The sequence below is a fragment of the Bos grunniens genome, chromosome 14 (assembly GCF_055505025.1).
Source record: "Bos grunniens cultivar Pamir isolate PY7600 chromosome 14, Bosgru_T2T1.0, whole genome shotgun sequence".
Taxonomy (NCBI): Eukaryota; Metazoa; Chordata; class Mammalia; order Artiodactyla; family Bovidae; genus Bos; species Bos grunniens.
The window spans coordinates 26,403,766-26,424,537 of record NC_141178.1 but is presented as its reverse complement, the minus strand read 5'-3'; the positions used below and the strand labels follow the sequence as shown (position 1 = coordinate 26,424,537).

The following is a 20,772-nucleotide window of genomic DNA, read 5'->3' as shown; positions in this document are numbered from 1 at the left end:
TCTGCCTTCTCTAAATCCAGCTTGAACATCTGGAAGTTCACAGTTTATGTACTGTTGAAGCCTGGCTTGGAGAATTTTGAGCATTACTTTGCTAGAGTGTGAGATGAGTGCAATTGTGCAGTAGTTTGAGCATTCTTTGGCATTGCCTTTCTTAAGGATTGGAATGAAAACTGACCTTTTCAAGTCCTGTGGCCACTGCTGAGTTTTCCAAATTTGCTGGCATATTGACTGTAGCACTTTCACAGCATCATCTTTTAGGATTTGAAATAACTCAACTGGAATTCCATCACCTCCACTAGCTTTATTCGTAGTTATGCTTCCTAAGGCCCACTTGACTTTGCATTCCAGGATGTCTGGCTCTAGGTGAGGGATCACACCATCGTGATTATCTGGGTCATGAAGATTGTTTTTGTATAGTTTTTCTGTGTATTCTTGCCACCTCTTCTTAATATCTTCTGCTTCTGTTAGGTCCATTCCATTCTGTCCTTTATTGTGCCCATCTTTGCATGAAAAATTTCCCTTAGTATCTCTAACTTTCTTTAAGAGATCTCTAGTCTTTCCCATTCTGTTTTTTTTTCCCCTCTATTTCTTTACACTGATCACTGAGGAAGGCTTTCTTATCTCTCCTTCCTATTCTTTGGAACTCTGCATTCAAAGGGGTATATCTTTCCTTTTCTCCTTTGCCTTTTACGTCTCTTCTTTTCACAGCTGTTTGTAAGACCTCCTCACAGAACCATTTTGCCTTTTAGCATTTCTTTCTCTTGGATATGGTCTTGATCACTGCCTCCTGTACAAGGTCACAAATCTCCATCCATAGTTCTTCAGGCACTCTGTCTATCATATCTAATCCCTTGAATCCATTTCTCACTTTCACTGTATAATCGCAGGGGATTTGATTTAGGTTATGCCTGAATGGTCTAGTGGTTTTTCCTACTTTTTTAAGTCTCAATTTGGCAATAAGGAGTTCATGATCTGAGCCACAGTCAGCTCCTAGTTTTGTTTTTGCTGACTGTATAGAGCTTCTCCGTCTTTGGCTGCAAAGAATATAATCAATCTGATTTTGGTATTGATCATCTGGTGATGTCCATGTGTAGAGTCTTCTCTTGTGTTGTTGGAAGAGGGTGTTTGCTATGACCAGTCGTTCTCTTGACAAAACTATTAGCCTTGTTAAAAGTTGTTCTCTTGTCAAAACTGTTGCCCTGTTAGCTTCATTCTGTACTCCAAGGCCAAATTTGTCTGTTACTCCAGGTGTTTCTTGACTTCCTACTTTTGCATTCCAGTCCCCCATAATGGAAGGGACATCTTTTGGGGGTGTTAGTTCTAGAAGGTCTCGTAGGTCTTCATAGAACTGTTCAACTTCAGATTCTTCAGCATTATTGGTCAGAGCATAGACTTGGATTACTGTGATACTGAATGGTTTGTCTTGGAAACAAACAGAGATAAGTCTGTCATTTTTGAGACTGCATCCAAGTACTGCATTTCGGACTCTTTTTTTGACTATGATGGCTATACGTGTTATTCACTTGTAAACTTAGGAGATTTCCTCACACTCTCAGCTTCCAGTTTCCTCATCTGCAAAACGAAGGTAATAACAATGACCTTCCATTATTGTGCTCAGGTTCAAACAAAATAATAAATGAGAATGTCTGGCATTTACAGAGTGCTAGATAAATGTCATTCTCTTCCCATTCATTGATAAATTTGGTTTCAAATGAAGAACAATTTTTATACCTAACTTTAGATAATTCTCTGAACTGTAATCTGTGTCAGAGGCATTTAATACAAATGTACTTTTAATTCATGCTAATAGACATTTTCTTTGAAGACAGTTTTCTATCGTACGAATTTACTCTTCTTTGGTTCTAAAAGCTTTTCTTTTGTCTCCTCAACAAACTCAAGTAAAAAATAAAGGTCTAAAATGTTTAGGAAAGAAAGAAGCTTCATTGACTAGGCCTGAATTTATTGACACTTAACCCACCTGCCAGTGCAGGAGATGTAAGAGATGAGGGTTTTGATCCCTAGCCTGGGAAGATCCCCTGGAGGAAGACATGGCATCCCACTCTAGTATTCTTGTCTGAAGAATCCCATGGACAGAGGAAGAAGCCTCGTGGGCTACAGTCCATAGGGTCTCAAAGAATCAGACATGACTGAAGTGACTTAGCACATACAGGAACCACCTAAATAAAAAAGGCAGCAGTCTGAAGATTCATAAATTAATCATTGATTAGGAGTTTACATAATTTAGAGGTTATAATCCAAAACCTGTTTCAAATTAGATGACAGCAGAAAAGTGATGTGGAAGTAGTTACTGTTAAACTGGAATTCTTCTGATTGCACTATTTATCAGGTGTATTTCAGATAATTAAATAGAACTATGAGTAACATGAAAGATTATAGCTGTGGTCCATTTTTGCACAGGTCTGTTGAGACTTGGAAATTACATGCAAGCAGAGTTGGAATAATTCCAAAATGGACCATACTAAATTAGGCAACAGCTGGTGCAGAAAGTTTAGCTTAAGGACTGTCCTGACAGTTGGTAAAAAAAAAAAGTGATATGTGCTCTATACTAAATGTCATATTAAAAATTAGCAGTAAATAATTACAAGCTTATTAGAAATATACTGTTTTGATTTCAAAGCTTAAACACTCTTCCTTGGGCTATTTTAAGGCCATTTTAAAGTTCTTTAATCTCTGCTCAAAAATTTTTATTTTCTAGCAGGTGTGCCTTAAAACTAAAACTGAAGACTTAAAATCACTTCCATGAGCTTCAAGCACTTCCACATGTTTAAAACATAGTCATTTCAATGTTGCTTGAAACCCAGGAAAGGTCATGGGGAGAGGAAGCTGTGAAAACCTTAATCCTGTAAATTTCATGACACATGGCATGATGCAATGGGATTTAGAGCCAGAAGGCTTCGGTTCAAGCCCCTGCTATGCTAATTTCTAAGTAAGAGGTTTGGGTTAAATTCATGTTCTTTTCAGACCTTAGTTTTCCCATCCAACTTGGGAACAATAGCATCTACCTTCCAAACTATAGTGAGAAGTAAATGATCTATATATAATACCTAGGACAGCAAACCCATGGTTTCAAACTGTGCACTGAGTTACTCCAGGGGACTGTAGCACATTTTTTAGAGGCAGCATGGGCTATATTAAATTTTCAAGGGAACTGCAACAATATTTGAAATCTCTCAGCCACTGCATGAACTACTAGCTCAAGGTAGTTTCAATATTAGATCATACTACATTCTTTTCAGTGACATTTATCTTTGTGAAGCTGAGTTTTGTTAGTTGTTGGACAAAAAGTAAATAAGCATTAAAATCAATGTAGAGCAGGAAATGAAACTAATGGTATCCAATCTGATTCCAATGTCTGAGATATGCAGAGTGCCCAACTCCAGCCCACACATCTTGTTAACAAGTAAATGTCGTTGACTAAAATAATTTTTTTCTTTTAACTATGTGTATTATTTTTTCTCAAAAAAATTACTAAGTTGTTAGTATATAAATACATTTTAAGCTGCCTGTACCTAACTACTCAATCAACAGTAGAGTTACTTATAGGAAATCTGAAAATGTCATAAACCAAAAAAAAAAAAATTGGGAAACTTCTGAAGTAGGTACCTAGTAAGTATTCATTTCCTCTCAAACCGTACTTTCACATAATTAAATCCTTTCTTTCTAAATTTAGATAAATTTATTTGTGTTCTCATTAGTAATGACTACCACTATTCTCTGCCTTTGTAGTTTCTGGGGCCATGTGATTACCTCTGGTCAATGGGATTTGAAGAAGTTATGAACTCTCCATTCACTCTTCCCTTATTGAGGAATTCTATAGAAATGAGGAGAAAAAAAGAGCATCAACATTTAAGGTTCAACTGTCAAGTTCCTGTAAGGAAAATAAGTTTTCCTGGAAAGTCATCTGGACCTACTCAGTCAAGCCAGTGAAATTTGGTGGTTTTGGTAGTTTGTGTGCTAGTACCTATGAAGCATAGGTTTGTACTATCTTGACTAATACTCAAGCTTGTTTTTATCTATTGCCCTCCCCACCATCCTCCTACATATGGTTTTGACTCTTTTTATGGCCAGTTCTAAAAGATAATTAGGTAATAACCAGTATGATAGAAAATGTGACCTGAATAATAGAAGACTGGATGGCAGAAAATTCAGCAAAAACAGTTATTAACAGTACCAGCTAAACATCCTGATCATAATGTGATGCCCCAGATCACAAATAAAAGTCAAGACACTCAGTTAATGTCAAGTTGTGGTTTATAACATCTTAAGGTTAAAAAGAAAAATGCAAACATTTTAACAAGACAGTTTCTTTTAGGAACAAGGAAATATACAGTAAGATAAAACCACTTTTATACAAAATATTGGAACCAAGAATGTCCAGTAACAGGTATTTTCTGTATTCTTGGGAATTTGACCTTATACTACAACCAGAGAAGCAGTTCAAACAAGCCTACATTTCTATGGTGGAGAAATTTCTAATTGGGCTAGAGGGTATAGAAGAAATCATCTTTTCCAGTGGTTATAAAATGACAGGAGCAGGATGTTGCTTTGAAAGGAAAATTTAAATAAGTTACTCAATACCTCAGATATGAAAAGAAAATGAGGCTGACTAGGATGAAATCAAGAAAAGAAAATTATATTCATTGATTCATCAGTATTTATTGCATATCTTGATGTGTATTCCATAAATGCTACCAAGTAACTGGGACTTAATATCTGATTCTAAATAGTATGTCAATTACTATAAAGGGCAATGCTCTGGAAAATCACAGATCTGCAAAAATGCTTTCCTGGAAGAATCAGTAAAATTTTCATTAAAGAGGAAATATTTAAGCCGGAACTTGAAAGATGAATTTTGTCAAGAACTGTGAAGTGTTGAGATTTTACCCTATTATCAAACCAACAAATTATCTTGCAAAAGATTCACAGAGGCTGACAAAAGCATGAAAATCTTTAATCAAACAGAAAGATCTTCATTACTCACAGTTATCATCATAGCTAGGCTGTTAGCACTTTCTTATCCCAGTTCCCAGATCCTAGTTACTACAGGGGGCACAACAAAGGCCAGGTAACACTTGCACATGCAGTGGGCTGCATTACAGGGCGGAAACTCTGAGCTTAGGAAGACAATCTCTCTTTTTTTTTTTTTGGTAAAGCAATAAACATGCTGGCCCTTTGCTCCTGAGCAAGACACTACCCAGTATCCCAAGACTGCATACCATACAAACAATCTGGAGAAGATAATCCAGAACAAAGGCAGTGAGTACCTCCGCTCCCAAGAAATGCAGGAATGTAAGTGATTCGTGGAGAATTGTCCCCAAAGAAGCAGAAGACATCATGTTATAGCATGATACTTTAGCAGGATTAGAATATATCTGAATAGCTGGAGTATAGAATATCTTTCAGAGAATGAGCCAGTGGGAGGTGTAGGCTGGGAAGGAGAGTGTATTAGGAAGAAAAAAAAAAATAGTTCATAGAATGAACTATAGAATCCAATGAACATAGAATCTAATCCACTGGAATTGGATTACTGAGTAGAAAAAAATATAGAGGATATTATACTTTGTTCACTAATATTTATTCAATGTCAGCCTCATGGCATAAGTTCACTATGTTAATCGAATGAATAAATGAATGAAAAACCTGCTTTATCTCATAAGCATAGGAAGCCATCATAATTTTAAATGAAGAAGGAAATAATCATATCTGGCAGCAAAGTGACAAAAGCATCTTTGTTGAAAGAGAATAATTGAGGCACTTTGCCTGTGTTTAATATGTGTTTACAGTAAGATAGGTTATAGGAGGTGAACATTTAAATTAAAAGATTAGAACTGAGGATTGAGAGAAGTGGTTGAATTAATTTTAGGAGAACCCCAATAACATCTGGTCAACTGGATGTGGAAGTGACAGTTCCAAGGATAAACATGAGTTATCTGGAAGAAGGTTGTTGAATAAATGGTGACGTCACTAAGTGAGATAGAAAATACAAAACTCAAGTAGGAGATAATGAGCTTGATGTTGGGCGTGTTTCATTTACATCATAAGAAGATCCAATTGCAGTGTCCAGAAGGACACTCTAGAGAGATGATGAACTGGCATGGAGTGGCAGGCATTGAGATAATAGCTACAGTGAAGGAAATAAAAAGGAGAAATTCTATGATTAATATAATGGAAGCTTGCTTATATATGCATTCATGCTAAGCTGCTTCAGTTGAGTCCAGCTCTTAGTGACCCCATGGACTGTAGTAGGTTCCTACAGGATAGACTCCTCTGTCCATGGGATTCTCCAGGCAAGAATACTGGAGTGGGTTGCCAAGCCTTCCTCCAGGGGATCTTCGCAGCCCAGGGATAGAACCTGTGTCTCCTACTGCTCCTGCACTGACTTTACCACTAGCACCATCTGGGAAGCCTGCTTATATATATGAGAAGGATCAATATTACTGTATGAGAAGAGGAGAAAAGCTCATGAAAATGGAAAAAAAAAAAAATATTGGGAGAGGTGGAAAGGGAGCCAAGAGAATAGTATGCTGAAACCAAGGAAAGATAGTTTCAAATGGGAAAGTCATTAGTAAGGAGCTGTCAACTTGGATGGTTGCTAAAATAGTACTGATTGGATTTGGCTTTTGGATCATCACAGATTTCAAGAAAATAAAAAAGGCAGAAGGCAGATTATAGCAAGAAGCCTTAATTCAGAGAGGGGAGAGATTGGTTTAGTTAACTTGGCATCAGCTTATCTAGTGTGATAAGCTGTGAAAAGAAAGTACTTTTTCAAATATACACCTTAAAAAGAACTTTCCAAATGGCACTCATAGGTCATCACCAAAAATCCCCTCCATTATACATTGCTACTTTGAGTTATAAAGGTTTTTTCCTTTTTAAAGATTCCCCTAATAAAATGCAATTACTCCTGAAAACTGTAATGCCTTAAACTCTTCCTCTGAAGTGTTAGTTGACAAGGATTTAACAGAGAAAAATGTTCTTGGCTAATACTAGTGGTCTTAGTATTCTGGAAGTAGAATAACAGAGGAAAGGGCCTATTAAAAGGGGACCTGTGAGGTCCTAAAGAAACACAGCTCCTATTTGATGATTTGGTTAGAATCTGGCGAGGCTATTCTTTTTGCTGGCATGCTCTGCCAGATTTCTTTTTAAAAACTATTTGAGAACACAGAACAGTTGAGAAAATGTAACTAGTAATACAAGTAGATTTCTTAAAGTACATAGTAACTGCTGAAAAATTACTAAGGGGTTAATAGTTGCTGTTGAAACCCAGAATATCAGTTAAGATTTTAAGCTATGCACTTTCTTTGATTACATTAAATGTGATTTTTCTGGTACCAACAAAGAGTATTTTGCTACTAATTTTCACAGAAAGGAATATCCCATAATAAGAATCTTCAACCTAGTAATAGCTACTTTCCCGGTTAATGAATTAATCAAGCATTTACTAAGTATCTACTGTATACCTAGCATTTATCAAGATAGTGTCTGAAGTAAGAAAAAAAGTGAATTGCAGTTGGGTATTATTTAATTAAAAGGTAATGCAAATATGCAACAAGGAATTGTATTAAACACAAATGAGAGTTCCAAGTTGACTATCATGTTCATTTCATTAGAAATACAAATGCCACTGAGGGAATAAAAAATTCTCTGGTAGCCAGTATGTTTAAGATCTCCACTAAGCAAATTATCAAAAAATTATCATGAATATTTAATTCTAATGAAATAAGAGAAGGAGCGGGGAGACAGAATGGGAGGAAAGAAGAAATAATAGAATAAATACATCTTATTTTTCTTCTCTGTCACCTAGTTTTGTTTAGCTTTACCATGACTTTAAGTTTCAAAAGCAAATGAGAATATGCTTATGTTTGAGGCTGCTGTGAAATGAACAATCCTTGTAAGCAGTTTCAAATGTTAACCAATTATAATGTTGCCTTCTAAAAGATTAAAAGGAAAAATAATAATTCTTTCACTTCAAAAAGATACATCTACTTATGTCCTGATTTTCCTTTTTCTTGTCTTCTTTCCTTTTTAATGTAAAATGCTTAAAAATTTCTGTAAACCTAAAACTACCCCCAAAACAAAGTCTATTAAATTTTTTTTTAATGCTTAAGGGCCAGGAACTATGATCTTCATGGCTAATATATACTTTTATCTGTTCTATCACATTATGAATAAATTGGAAAATCAATAAATTTAGATGTATCAGTGATTTTTTACATGAATTCTTAACTCATACTTCACAAGTTCTTTCCAATTCTAAATTTTAAATCTAGTGTCTGGAGTAAGAGAGTTTACTGTTATATTGATTATTTACAAGGTACTTTACACCATAAGGAAGAATCACAACTAACAAATTTGGGGAGAGGAGCACCACAGTGTGGAGATCTCGCATACAACTCACATGCAGCTCTCTGGGTATCAGCTATCCTGAAAAAGTAATGTGAGTTATGACTATGTGCAATTTAGCAATACCCTGCAAAATTTAAGGCTTTTGAATACTCTATGTACCAAAGAGTTTCTAGGAAGCTATCCTAATGAAATAGTCATGGATGCGAGCAAAGATATATTTACATAGATAGATACAACAGTAATGTCTATTGAAAAATTGGAAAACTAAACAGGGGATGATTCAGTAAATTACTAAAATATTACCCTGTGAGGGAATATTATGCAGCCATTAAAATTTAAGTGAACGGTAAAAAATGTTCACAATAAATTGTGAAGTTAAAAAAATCAGAGTTTCAACAGTGTATATGGTATAACCAATTTTCTAAATATATATATACACCTATAAATTATTACATTATATATATATATATATTTATATGGATATAGCTTATGGGTACATACAGATATAAATGGGCTTCCCTGGTAGCTCAGTTGTAAAGAACCTGCCTGCAATGCAGGGGACCCGGATTCGATCCCTGGGTTGGGAAGATCCCCTGGAAAAGGAAATGGTAAACCACTCCAGTGTTCTTGCCTGGGAAATCCCATGGACAGAGGAGCCTGGCAGGCTACAGCCCATGGGGTCACAAAAGAGTCAGATACAACTTAGTGACTAAAAAAGAACTGTACCTTAAAATTCAGTTCAAGCACACACATATGAGGTATTCTTATCCTCCTGGAACTAAGCATTATTTTCATCCTCCATAATTTTACAGTACAAGAAGCTTCAAATACCCATTTCTAAGAAGGAATTCATATTTCCTATCATACTGAAAAACAGGCAAAAGGGTTTTCAATCAGCCCTGAAGCAAGGTCTTGGCTAGAGAATAAACAAATTGAACAAAGGCAGCTGGACTCTCTCTGAAGGGTTTCTCTGGCAAATGGTTCGGTTTACCAGAACAAGAGCATGCTGCCATCATTTGGGTATAGAAAGTGGAGGATCTACTTTTTGTTTGCATCTGAATCATGGTCATAGAAGAATGTTGACATGTTAGCAACACTTATATCCTTCCTAATCACATCTACCACTCACGCCAACTGCATGTCTTTAGGAAAATCCTTTAACTTCTCAGTACCTCAGTTTCCTATACCACAGAATGGGAGCTAAACTCAGTCACACATGTATTTGTTACAATTTTGTCCTAAAATAGCTGTAATATTTGCTGGCCTTGGCAAAACTGATACAAAATTAGACATTAGGAACAAACATTGCTTTTTCTAGTCCTGTAAAGACCTGGGAATAAAATTGACCAATAGATGCCATAAAGAAAAAATTGATGGAGATACCATGTGGCATTGTAAGGCAAAACTTTTAGCTAAATATATTCAAACCCATAGGTTAAACCTGGGCAGCCCAAATGTTTCATGAATTTCAGCAGCTCATGAACCTCTGAACTTATACAGTGTGTGTGTGTGTGTGACTTTCTTCCAAAGGAAACCCCTCCAAACTGCAAATAATACTCCATGTGTGTCTGAGGTTTAGATTGTTCATGGCTACATTAAGATAAATTCAACAGCAGGTTGTGTAATGGGGCACCTCAGGAGGCTGATAGGCTAATAGACCTTAATCCTCACAATACTAAACATTAAAATTCCTTTGAAAACAGCACTCATAAAAGGGAAATAGCACGTCCTACAAGGAGAAACCAAGGTAGACAGTGAGCTCTTTCCCTCATAATTTTTCTTACTAGTCTTTCTGATTTTACAGCATGATATGTTCTGAACCTTTTAGTAAAATGGAGGTTTCTCATTTCAGCCTAACTGCTGTTAATCTGTTCCAAATGTTAAAGTTTTAAGTAAGGTCTGGTAACCATCGCTGCATTGAACTGATAATAGGAATAGAGCTGATCACCATCTGGTTTGGTTCAGAGTACAACTTGATGCCTAATATTGCAGAATTTGAGTTGGAAGTCCCTTGTATTTCATGAATGCCACAAAAAAAGAATTTAAACAAACAGCACTCCCCAATAGTCATATGTCCTTATTTATTGCTCTATAGGTTTGCTAAATATAGAATATCACATTACTAATTTTGGCAAATTCCAGGGTACATAAGCAGGCCCAAACCTCTTAACATAAATTATGCCAGAGTTGCCTAATGATAATTTGAAAAAGTCATGGTATTGGTTTTCCAGAGTTATGACAGAAAACCATTTCAGAAATAAGAAACAAAATTGAAATTGGTTTCTTGTTGCATGCCTCTCTTACCAATCCTGCTGCTGCAGATCTATGAAAATATTCTTGATTCTACCACATTATGAATAAATTGGAAAATCTGATTTATCTAGAACTACCAGTGATTTCTAAAATGGATTCTTGACTCAAAGGAAACATTTTACAAGCCTTTTCCAATTCTAAAATGTTCTGTTGTACATATTTCAATAATTCTGGCAAAAATCTAGCTTTATAAAAAAAGGAAACTTTCTTCTATTTATATAAAATTATGACTAGGTATGATAATTCTCTGAAGAGTTTGAGAGTTCTGATGGTGAATGTTTAATGACAAGAACTACATCAAGCTATTCCCATTATATTCCCAATATTTTAAATTACATCTGGCACATAGGAGTCTACTTAATGAATGGAGACCAAGAGACCAATATGGGAAGGAACAAGTTTTTGAATAATAACCTCCTATTGGCTTCAAATTTCTACTCTTCAGTGAGGAGATTTTACAAAAGATAATCAGAATACAAAGTCCCCATAAACAATGCAATAGCATGCAATGGTCCTTTCGAGTGTAACATCTATATTGGCAGGAAACCCCAGTCTCCAAAGGCTCATTGCCATTTATTTAGGAATGCATGCCCCAAAGTACAAAAGCAAGGCAGAGACACAGTAAGTGACACAGCCCTCCCTGACAGACTTTTTTCTTTATATGGTTGCACAAGTATAAAATATCTCAAGGCACTCCCTCTACTGCAAGGAAACAAGATTTATTTAGGTATTTAAGGATGACTTTCTCAATTAGGGCTTCCCAGGTAGTGCTAGTGGTAAAGAACCTGCCTGCCAATGCAGGAGATGCAAGAAACACGTGTTTGATCCCTTGGTCAGGAAGATCCCCTGGAGGAGGGCATGGCAACCTACTCCAGTATCTTTGCCTGGAGAATCCCATGAACAGAGGAGCTTAGTGGGTTACAGTCCAAGAGGTTGCAAAGAGTCAGACACATCTGAAGTGACTTAGCACCACACATACACCTTTCTCAATTAACAAAGGCTTTAGAAATTTTCTGAACTCTCTGCCCAATTTTTAAGCTATATTAATAATTATGTCATTTCATTTTGATAAGATAGACCCTGTAAAATGTCCCAGTTAAATATTTATCAATATCTAATGGCCAGTTTCTTTGGTTAAAAGACTTAAATGTAATCAAGGATTTGCAAGGCAGGTGAAGTCATCTAATCCAACTGTGTCAATCATTTGTAGGCAGAATGATATGAAAAAGTAGCAAAAAAAAGATATGAATGTGCTGCTCCTAGTTTTAGAGACCTCCATCCCTCAAGTAGATTTTAACATCCATTGAATGACTTTCAAAGAATTCTCCTAGAATCAGGCAGTTCTTTAAACTTCACTATCTTTCTATACTTTCTGGCCTGTCTGCTAAAAGAATAGCTCTCATCTTGTAGCCAAAGCTAATGTCTATGAACTATGGAATGTTTTGTTTGTTTGCTTTTTTCAACAGTACGATTTCCATAATAAGAAATCACACCATTGGTTGGGGTAAAATAGTAAATTTATCTTCCTGTTTCTTTTTTTCTCCTTTCTTTTCAGTCTTCAAACTCCTTACTTTTTAGGTTCTGCACATCATACCTCTGAAGCTATTGGGCATTTGCTTTGTCACCCACAACCCTATTGTGCAATGCTTTATCAAACATAACTCTATATATAGAGAAAGTACCACTGTGGTACATCATAACTTGTGCCAATAAATCCCCACAGTATCATCAAAATTCCTTTGTACTGTGATGAAGGCGACTTCTAACAGCCAAGAAAGGAAACACCAGTCCACATGTGCATCTTAAAAGAAACTTCATGTACTTTGTTTTTCCTTTCCATCTGACAGCTCTGCAATCTGGGAAGCTAAGCAGAATTGGGTCTGCTTAGTACTTGAAAAGAAGACAGTTTGAGAATACCCAGTACTGCAGGCTTTATCTTCTCCCACTCCTATTACCCATACCCCACCTGCCCAGAGCAGTGCAGTGGTGGAAAAAGCACATTGAATTCCAGATAAGCAATAATGTGTTTCAATAACTTTCTATGAATTACACACTCTCAATGTGCCCAAATTCTCAGGGCAAGTTTTAAAATTTTCTTTCAGCTCTAAAAGTCTAAAATCAATTTTTATAGTAAAAATCTATTTAGTTAGGAATGGTGTATGCTTACTGAATGGTAACTAAACTTGAAGAATAAAGTTATGTATGTGCAACATTCAAAATACTCTGAACTTAAACTGTTTCTCCCCCTGCATTAGTCTACCCTGACTTTTTCTCCATGACTGAATTGCATTTTCCTTCCACTCTGCCTCAGTTCAGTTCAGTCACTCAGTCATGTCCGACTCTTTGCGACCCCATGAATTGCAGCACGCCAGGCCTCCCTGTCCATCACTAACTCCCAGAGTTCACTCAAACTCACGTCCATCGAGTCAGTGATGCCATCCAGCCATCTCATTCTCTGCCGTCCCCTTCTCCTCCTGCCCCCAATTCCTCCCAGCATCAGAGTCTTTTCCAATGAGTCAACTCTTCGCATGAGGTGGCCAAAGTACTGGAGTTTCAGCTTTAGCATCAGTGCTTCCAATGAACACCCAAGACTGATCTCCTTTAGAATGGACTGGTTGGATCTCCTTTCAGTCCAAGGGACTCTCAAGAGTCTTCTCCAACACCACAGTTCAAAAGCATCAATTCTTCGGCACTCAGCTTTCTTCACAGTCCAACTCTCACATCCATACGTGACCACTGGAAAAACTATAGCCTTGACTAGATGGACCTTTGTTGGCAAAGTAATGTCTCTGCTTTTGAATATGCTATCTAGGTTGGTCATAACTTTCCTTCCAAGGAGTAAGTGTCTTTTAATTTCATGGCTGCAATCACCACCTGAAGTGATTTTGGAGCCCCCAAAATAAAGCCTGACACTCTTTCCACTGTTTCCCCATTTATTTCCCATGAAGTGATGGGACCAGATGCCATGATCTTAGTTTTCTGAATGTTGAGCTTTAAGCCAACTTTTTCACTCTCCTCTTTCACTTTCATTAAGAGGCTTTTTAGTTCTTCACTTTCTGCCGTAAGGGTGGTGTCATCTGCATATCTGAGGTTATTGATATTTCTCCCAGCAATCTTGATTCCAGCTTGTGCTTCTTCCAGCCCAGCATTTCTCATGATGTACTCTGCACAGAAGTTAAATAAGCAGGGTGACAATATACAGCCTTGATGTACTCCTTTTCCTATTTGGAACCAGTCTGTTGTTCCGTGTCCAGTTCTAACTGTTGCTTCCTGGCCTGCATATAGGTTTCTCAAGAGGCCATTCAGGTGGTCTGGTATTCCCATTTCTTTCAGAATTTTCCACAGTTTACTGTGATCCACACAATCAAAGGCTTTGGCATAGTCATAAAGCAGAAATAGATGTTTTTCTGGAACTCTCTTGCTTTTTCGACTCTTCCTATGCAACTTCTTTTCATCCACAAGACATAGTTCAAGTCTAACATTCTGCTTGAAGCCTAATTGTTATAATCTTCACTAAACTCGATCCTCTGAATAGTATACTCAGTTTTGACCATATGATTCTGTTTAATTATTCCCTATTTTTTTCATGTGTTAGTCTTACCTGCCCATCCAACACTGATTTGTGTTGTTGTATGGCAGAAACCAACACAATATTGCAAGGCAATTATCTTCTGATTAAAAATTTAAAAAAATAAACCATCCAAAATCACTGCAGATCAACTCTTAGGAAAGGTAAACTACTGTGAGCTTTGGTGTTACTTCTTTTAACACTTTCTCCGTGTGACCTTAAGCAGGTTTTTGAAACTGTGCTTGAGTTTCCTTATCTCTAAAACAGAGCTAACAGTACTAAGCACACTCAATTGTCAGGACATAGTAGATCATCAATAAATATTTGCTGATGGATGTTTCCTTAATGATTTGGAAAGCTTTTTTTTTTTAAACATTTCAGGATTATCATTATAAAAATCAGTTTCCATTGGCTAGCATTTTAGACCTAATGATAGGATAGTCAGGTGATTTAGCTAATGTTGCCTTAAATATAGATGTTTGAAAAAAAGAAGAAAAAAAACCTTCTTAATATCTGTACTTGCTTTATCTGTGAATCTATCAATTTTTTTTTAAGGTGGGCTAAAGAGGAGTCTATTTGGGCTTTGATGAATGTTTCTACTCAAAATAAAGTGGAATTTACCAGATCCTCAGCTTATCCATTGAATATCTCTGCTTAAAATCCGTAAGAGGCAAAGAAGACATGAGAGCATCTGTTATAAGCAAGGGATATTTATAGATACCTCAAACTTTTGAAACGCCACTCAAAGGAGGAGTGAGCAGTAAGACAAAATATCACCAAGTGAATATGATTAGCACAAGCCAAAAAATCACTCATCTTAGCTGTCCTTTCCCCTGGTGCAGTGCAGAATAGCATCTTGGGGATAATGATTCAGCTAGCTAGAAAATATAATATAAAAAATATAGAATGAAGGCCATCATCTTCCTTTTTTAAGGGAGTCACCCAGACTTGCATAAATTGTTCTCATATATCAGTGGTCAAAATGTAGTCACATGGACACACTTAGTTGTGAGGGAAGATGGAAATGTAATCTCTAACTAGGCAGTTTCGTGACCTCCTATAAGTCCTGAGGTTCTCTTACCAAAAGAATGAAGAGATGTATTTGGAGTAATTAGCTGGCTCTAACACACTTCCTTAAAGACTGAGTACCATATTATGACTTTTGTCATGCCTTTGACCATCTAGGAGATTGAGACTGTATAAAACCACTGCAATGCAACTGGTGGAGATGACTGTGAAAGATTAATGGTACAGCATCAAAAAGAATCTTGTGTTATTTTGTTTATTCAGTTTGGAGTAATATTGCCATTCAGTTCAGTTCAGTCTCTCAGTCATGTCCGACTCTTTGTGACCCCATGGACTGTGGTATGCCAGGTTTCCTTGTCCATCACCAACTCCCAGAGCTTGCTCAAACTCAAGTTCATCGAGTTGGTGATGTCATCCAATCATCTCATCCTCTGTTGTCCCTTTCTCCTGCCTTCAGTCTTTCCTAGCATCAGGGTCTTTTCCAATGAGTCAGTATATATAATTATAAATTCTTAAGAATATTAACAGAGGCTACTGAAAATCAACTCAGTCTCCCCCTTAGTAAAAGCATATCAATAAGGACAAAATGTTTGGGGGAGCACAGGCTATGTGTCATCCTGATTTTGTGGTTGCCACAGTCCAGGAGCCTCCGACAGACAAAGCATCCTGGTCCAGTCATTTAGCATCAAAAAACAATTAGGAGGGAGGAGAGAGAGGCATTTTGATAACTATTCATACTTCCAGAGAGCTTGCCCACCTCATCCATGCCCTTGGCTATTTCCAAAATACTGTCATTATCTGGATAAAAATTTGGGTAATCCCTTCATTTTTATTTCTTCTGATCTATTTTGGGAAGAGATGTTTACTGAGGTCACAAAAATGCAATTTTGATTTAAAAATTAAAAGAGCCAGTCCAAAATATTCACTACTTCATGTCTTCATTCAAAGGTAAGAATCTTTGCCCTTCTCCCCAGTGTAGACTTGACTGCAGATAGGATGTGGAGAATAGGGTGTGGCTTGGGTCTTCTCCCATTCTTGCTCACTCTGTACGCAACTCACAAACTGCTCTTCCTGAGTCAACATCTCACTTCACTGATATTCTCTTTGAGTCATAAAATAGATTTCCAGTATTATACAGCAGCTCCTCACTAGCTATCTATTTTACATGTGGTAGTGTATATATGTCAATCCTACTTTCTCAATTCATCCCACTGTCTCACAGCTCAGCACTCTGTGATGACCTAGAGGGGTAGGATTGGAGGCGGGTCAATAGGTAGGGGATATGATATATATGTGTGTGTGTGTGTATATATATATATATATATATATATATATATAGTTATGACTGATTTGTGTTATTGTATAGCAGAAGCCAACACAACATTGCAAGGCAATTATTGTCTGATTAAAAATTAAAAAAAAAAAAAAACATTCAAAATCACTGCAGACAGTGACTGCAGCCAAGAAATTAAAAGATGCTTGCTCCTTGGAAGAAAAGCTATGACAAACCTAAGCAGCATATTAGAAAGCAGAGACATCATCTTACCAATGTCTGTATAGTCAAAGCTATGATTTTTCCAGTAGTTATGTATGGATGTGAGAGTTGGACCAAAGAAGGCTGAGCCCCGAAGAATTGATGCTTTTGACCTGTAGTGATGAGGAGACTCTGAGAGTCCACTGGACAGCAAGGAGATCAAACCAGTCAATCCTAAAGGAAATCAGTCCTGAATATTCATCGGAAGGACTGATGCTGAAGCTGACCTCCAATACTTTGGCTACCTGATGTGAAGAACTGATTCAATGGAAAAGACCCTGATGCTGGGAAATTGAGGGCAAGAGGAGAAGGGGGTGACAGAGGATAAGATGGTTGGATGACATCACTGACTTGATGGACATTAATCTGAACAAACTCAGGGAGACAGTGAAGGACAGAGAAGACTGGCATGCTGCAGTCCATGAGTCTCAGAGAGTCAGACACTACTTGGTTACTGAACAACAATGGCAGAAATCAACACAACACTGTAAAAAAAATTACCTTCCAATTAAAACTTTTTTTAAAAGGTTTCCAAATATTTCGTGTGAAATCTTCATTTGGAATTTTAAATCTACTATAGCTATTTTAAAATATATATCAGTCTGTTCCTCTAGATCAGCATATCCTTGAGCATCAAGATTATATTTCTAGTAACTGGCACAGAACTTTTTTGAAAGAATTCTCCTAACTTTCCAATATGGCTTTAGCTATCCTTTCTGTGTATCTTTCAATACCTAGATATATTTACACCCATTATAGCCCTTATTTCTGTCTATTCTAATTACCTGTTTACATGTCTGTCTCTTCCAATCAACTGTAAGCTTTTTGAGGGCAGGCATTATGTTTTTCTCATGATATACTCTGCATATAAGTTAAATAAGCAGGGTGACAATATACAGCCTTGACGTACTCCTTTTCCTATTTAGAACCAGTCTGTTATTCCATGTCTCATTGGAAAAGACTCTGATGCTGGGAGGGATTGGGGGCAGGAGGAGAAGGGGACGACAGAGGATGAGATGGCTGGATGGCATCACTGACTCAATGGACATGAGTCTGAGTGAACTCCGGGAGTTGGTGATGGACAGGGAGGCCTGGAGTGCGGCAATTCATGGGGTCACAAAGAGTCGGACACGACTCAGTGACTGAACTGAACTGAACTGATTATGTTTTTGTATATCCTCTGCTAAGGGTACTCAATAAATAAGTGCTCAATAAACATTTAATAAATGAATACTGTCAACCACTTGTAAAAGAATGAAACTAGAACACTTTCTAACACCATACACAAAAATAAACTCAAAATGGATTAAAGATCTAAACATAAGACCAGAAACTATAAAACTCCTAGAGGAGAACATAGGCAAAACACTCTCTGACATACATCACAGCAGGATCCTCTATGACCCACCTCCCAGAATATCGGAAATAAAAGCAAAAATAAACAAATGGGACCTAATTAACCTTAAAAGCTTCTGCACATCAAAGGAAACTATCAGCAAGGTGAAAAGACAGCCTTCAGAATGGGAGAAAATAATAGCAAATGAAACAACTGACAAACAACTAATCTCAAAAATATACAAGCAACTCCTACAGCTCAACTCCAGAAAAATAAATGACCCAATCAAAAAATGGGCCAAAGAACTAAATAGACATTTCTCCAAAGAAGACATACAGATGGCTAACAAACACATGAAAAGATGCTCAACATCACTCATTATCAGAGAAATACAAATCAAAACCACTATGAGGTACCATTTCACACCAGTCAGAATGGCTGCGATCCAAAAGTCTACAAATAATAAATGCTGGAGAGGGTGTGGAGGAAAGGGAACCCTCTTACACTGTTGGTGGGAATGCAAACTAGTACAGCCACTATGGAGAACAGTGTGGAGATTCCTTAAAAAACTGGAAATAGAACTGCCTTATGATCCAGCAATCCCACTGCTGGGCATACACACTGAGGAAACCAGAACTGAAAGAGACACGTGTACCCCAATGTTCATCGCAGCACTGTTTATAATAGCCAGGACATGGAAGCAACCTAGATGTCCATCAGCAGATGAATGGATAAGAAAGCTGTGGTACATATACACAATGGAGTATTACTCAGCCATTAAAAAGAATACATTTGAATCAGTTCTAATGAGGTGGATGAAACTGGAGCCTATTATACAGAGTGAAGTAAGCCAGAAGGAAAAACACCAATACAGTATACTAACGCATATATATGGAATTTAGAAAGATGATAACAATAACCCTGTGTACGAGACAGCAAAAGAGACACTGATGTATATAACAGTCTTATGGACTCTGTGGGAGAGGGAGAGGGTGGGAAGATTTGGGAGAATGGCATTGAAACATGTAAAATATCATGTATGAAACGAGATGCCAGTCCAGGTTCAATGCACGATACTGGATGCTTGGGGCTAGTGCACTGGGACGACCCAGAGGGATGGTATGGGGAGGGAGGAGGGAGGAGGGTTCAGGATGGGGAGCACATGTATACCTGTGGTGGATTCATTTTGATATTTGGCAAAACTAATACAATTATGTAAAGTTTAAAAATAAAATAAAATTTTAAAAAAAATGAATACTGTCTCCTCATACAAAGAAGTAGCAAAAACTCTAAAACTAGGTAACTCTCCTTAAAGAATATATAATTTTATTGAAAAGATACTTACCTCTTCTCCTTTCCTTAATCTTCCACCTAGCATTTTCAAGTTTTACTATGGGCCTGTAGTTATATAAGTACAGTATATTACTAAAATGAATTACAATTAAAGCATTAATTTCCTTTTGGGAATGTATATCAAGAAATTAATCCAATATATATAAAAGGCTACTGTCATGCAATTGTCTATTAGAGCATAATTTATAAAAGTCAGAAGGGAGAGAAAGGGTAGACAGAAATATATAATAAATAATTAAATATTCACTTGAAGAATTAAGTAGTTTTTAATGGTTATATATGTTCTATTAGCATATGAAGTACCTAGAACATAATATTAAAAAAAAAAAGCAGAACAAAAATACTGAATGTATACAATTAAAACTATGCAAATAAAGTTTATCTTAAAAAATCAGAAGTAAAAGCACCAAAAGAATAACAGAAACCACATGACAACAACATGATCATGTGTGGCTTTTTACTTTATCTTCCAGACTTTCTGCAGCACTGTTAAATTAGTAATGTGTTTTTAATTTACTGTTTTTAAATTACCTTTGGGAATGATCTTCAGCTATATTTTGAGGTAACTAGTTCAAGAAAAATGAGCTTACAAATCAGGATATAAGTACTTCCCTTGTGATCCAGTGGTTAGGAATCTGCCTTCCAATGAGCAGATACAGCTTCTAACCATGGTCAGGGAACTAAGATCTCACATGGCTTGGGACAACTAAGGCCACACCCTACTCAAGAGAAGCCCTCATTCCATAACAAAGAGTCCCTGCACTGCAACCCAGCTTCAGTTCAGTTCAGTTACTCAGTCACGTCCCACTCTTTGTGACCCCATGGACTGCAGCACACCAGCCATCCCTGTCCACCACCAACTCCTGGAGCTTGCTCAAACTCATGTCCATCGAGTTGGTGATACCATCCAACCATCTCATCTATCATCCGTTTCTCCTCCTGCCTTCAATCTTTCCCAGCCTAGCCAATAAAAACAGGATAGAAGTTGAAATGTTCGTGTTTTCTTGCATTCAACACTATGCTAGGCACTATGGATACAGAGATGACCTGGATATGATCTCTACCTTTGAAGATTTTCAAATATATAAAGAAAATCCTATCAAAAATATAGTTATACTATTATGAATCCAATTATTAGTATGAATATGCGATGTGATTCTCAGAAAAGTGATTAATGCAGTTCACAAAAGAAGTGGCATTTTAACAGGGCTTTGAATGGTGACTGCTCATCTAAAAAAACTGAAAATAATAAAGAACAAGTAGGAGTTCATTATT

At 36.9% G+C, this 20,772-nt stretch overlaps 1 long non-coding RNA gene across 1 annotated transcript in view; it reads right to left on the bottom strand.

The window, feature by feature from the left end:
- Positions 1-666: 666 nt before the first annotated feature.
- LOC147359216 (uncharacterized) overlaps positions 667-20,772 on the bottom strand; it is a 56,975-nt gene continuing 36,869 nt past the window's right edge. Inside the window, exons 2-3 of the long non-coding RNA XR_015140637.1 lie at positions 3,769-3,832; positions 667-1,572 (exon numbers count right to left, since the gene is read on the bottom strand). This is a non-coding gene — a long non-coding RNA (uncharacterized LOC147359216). The remainder of the gene's footprint in view (positions 1,573-3,768; positions 3,833-20,772) is intronic.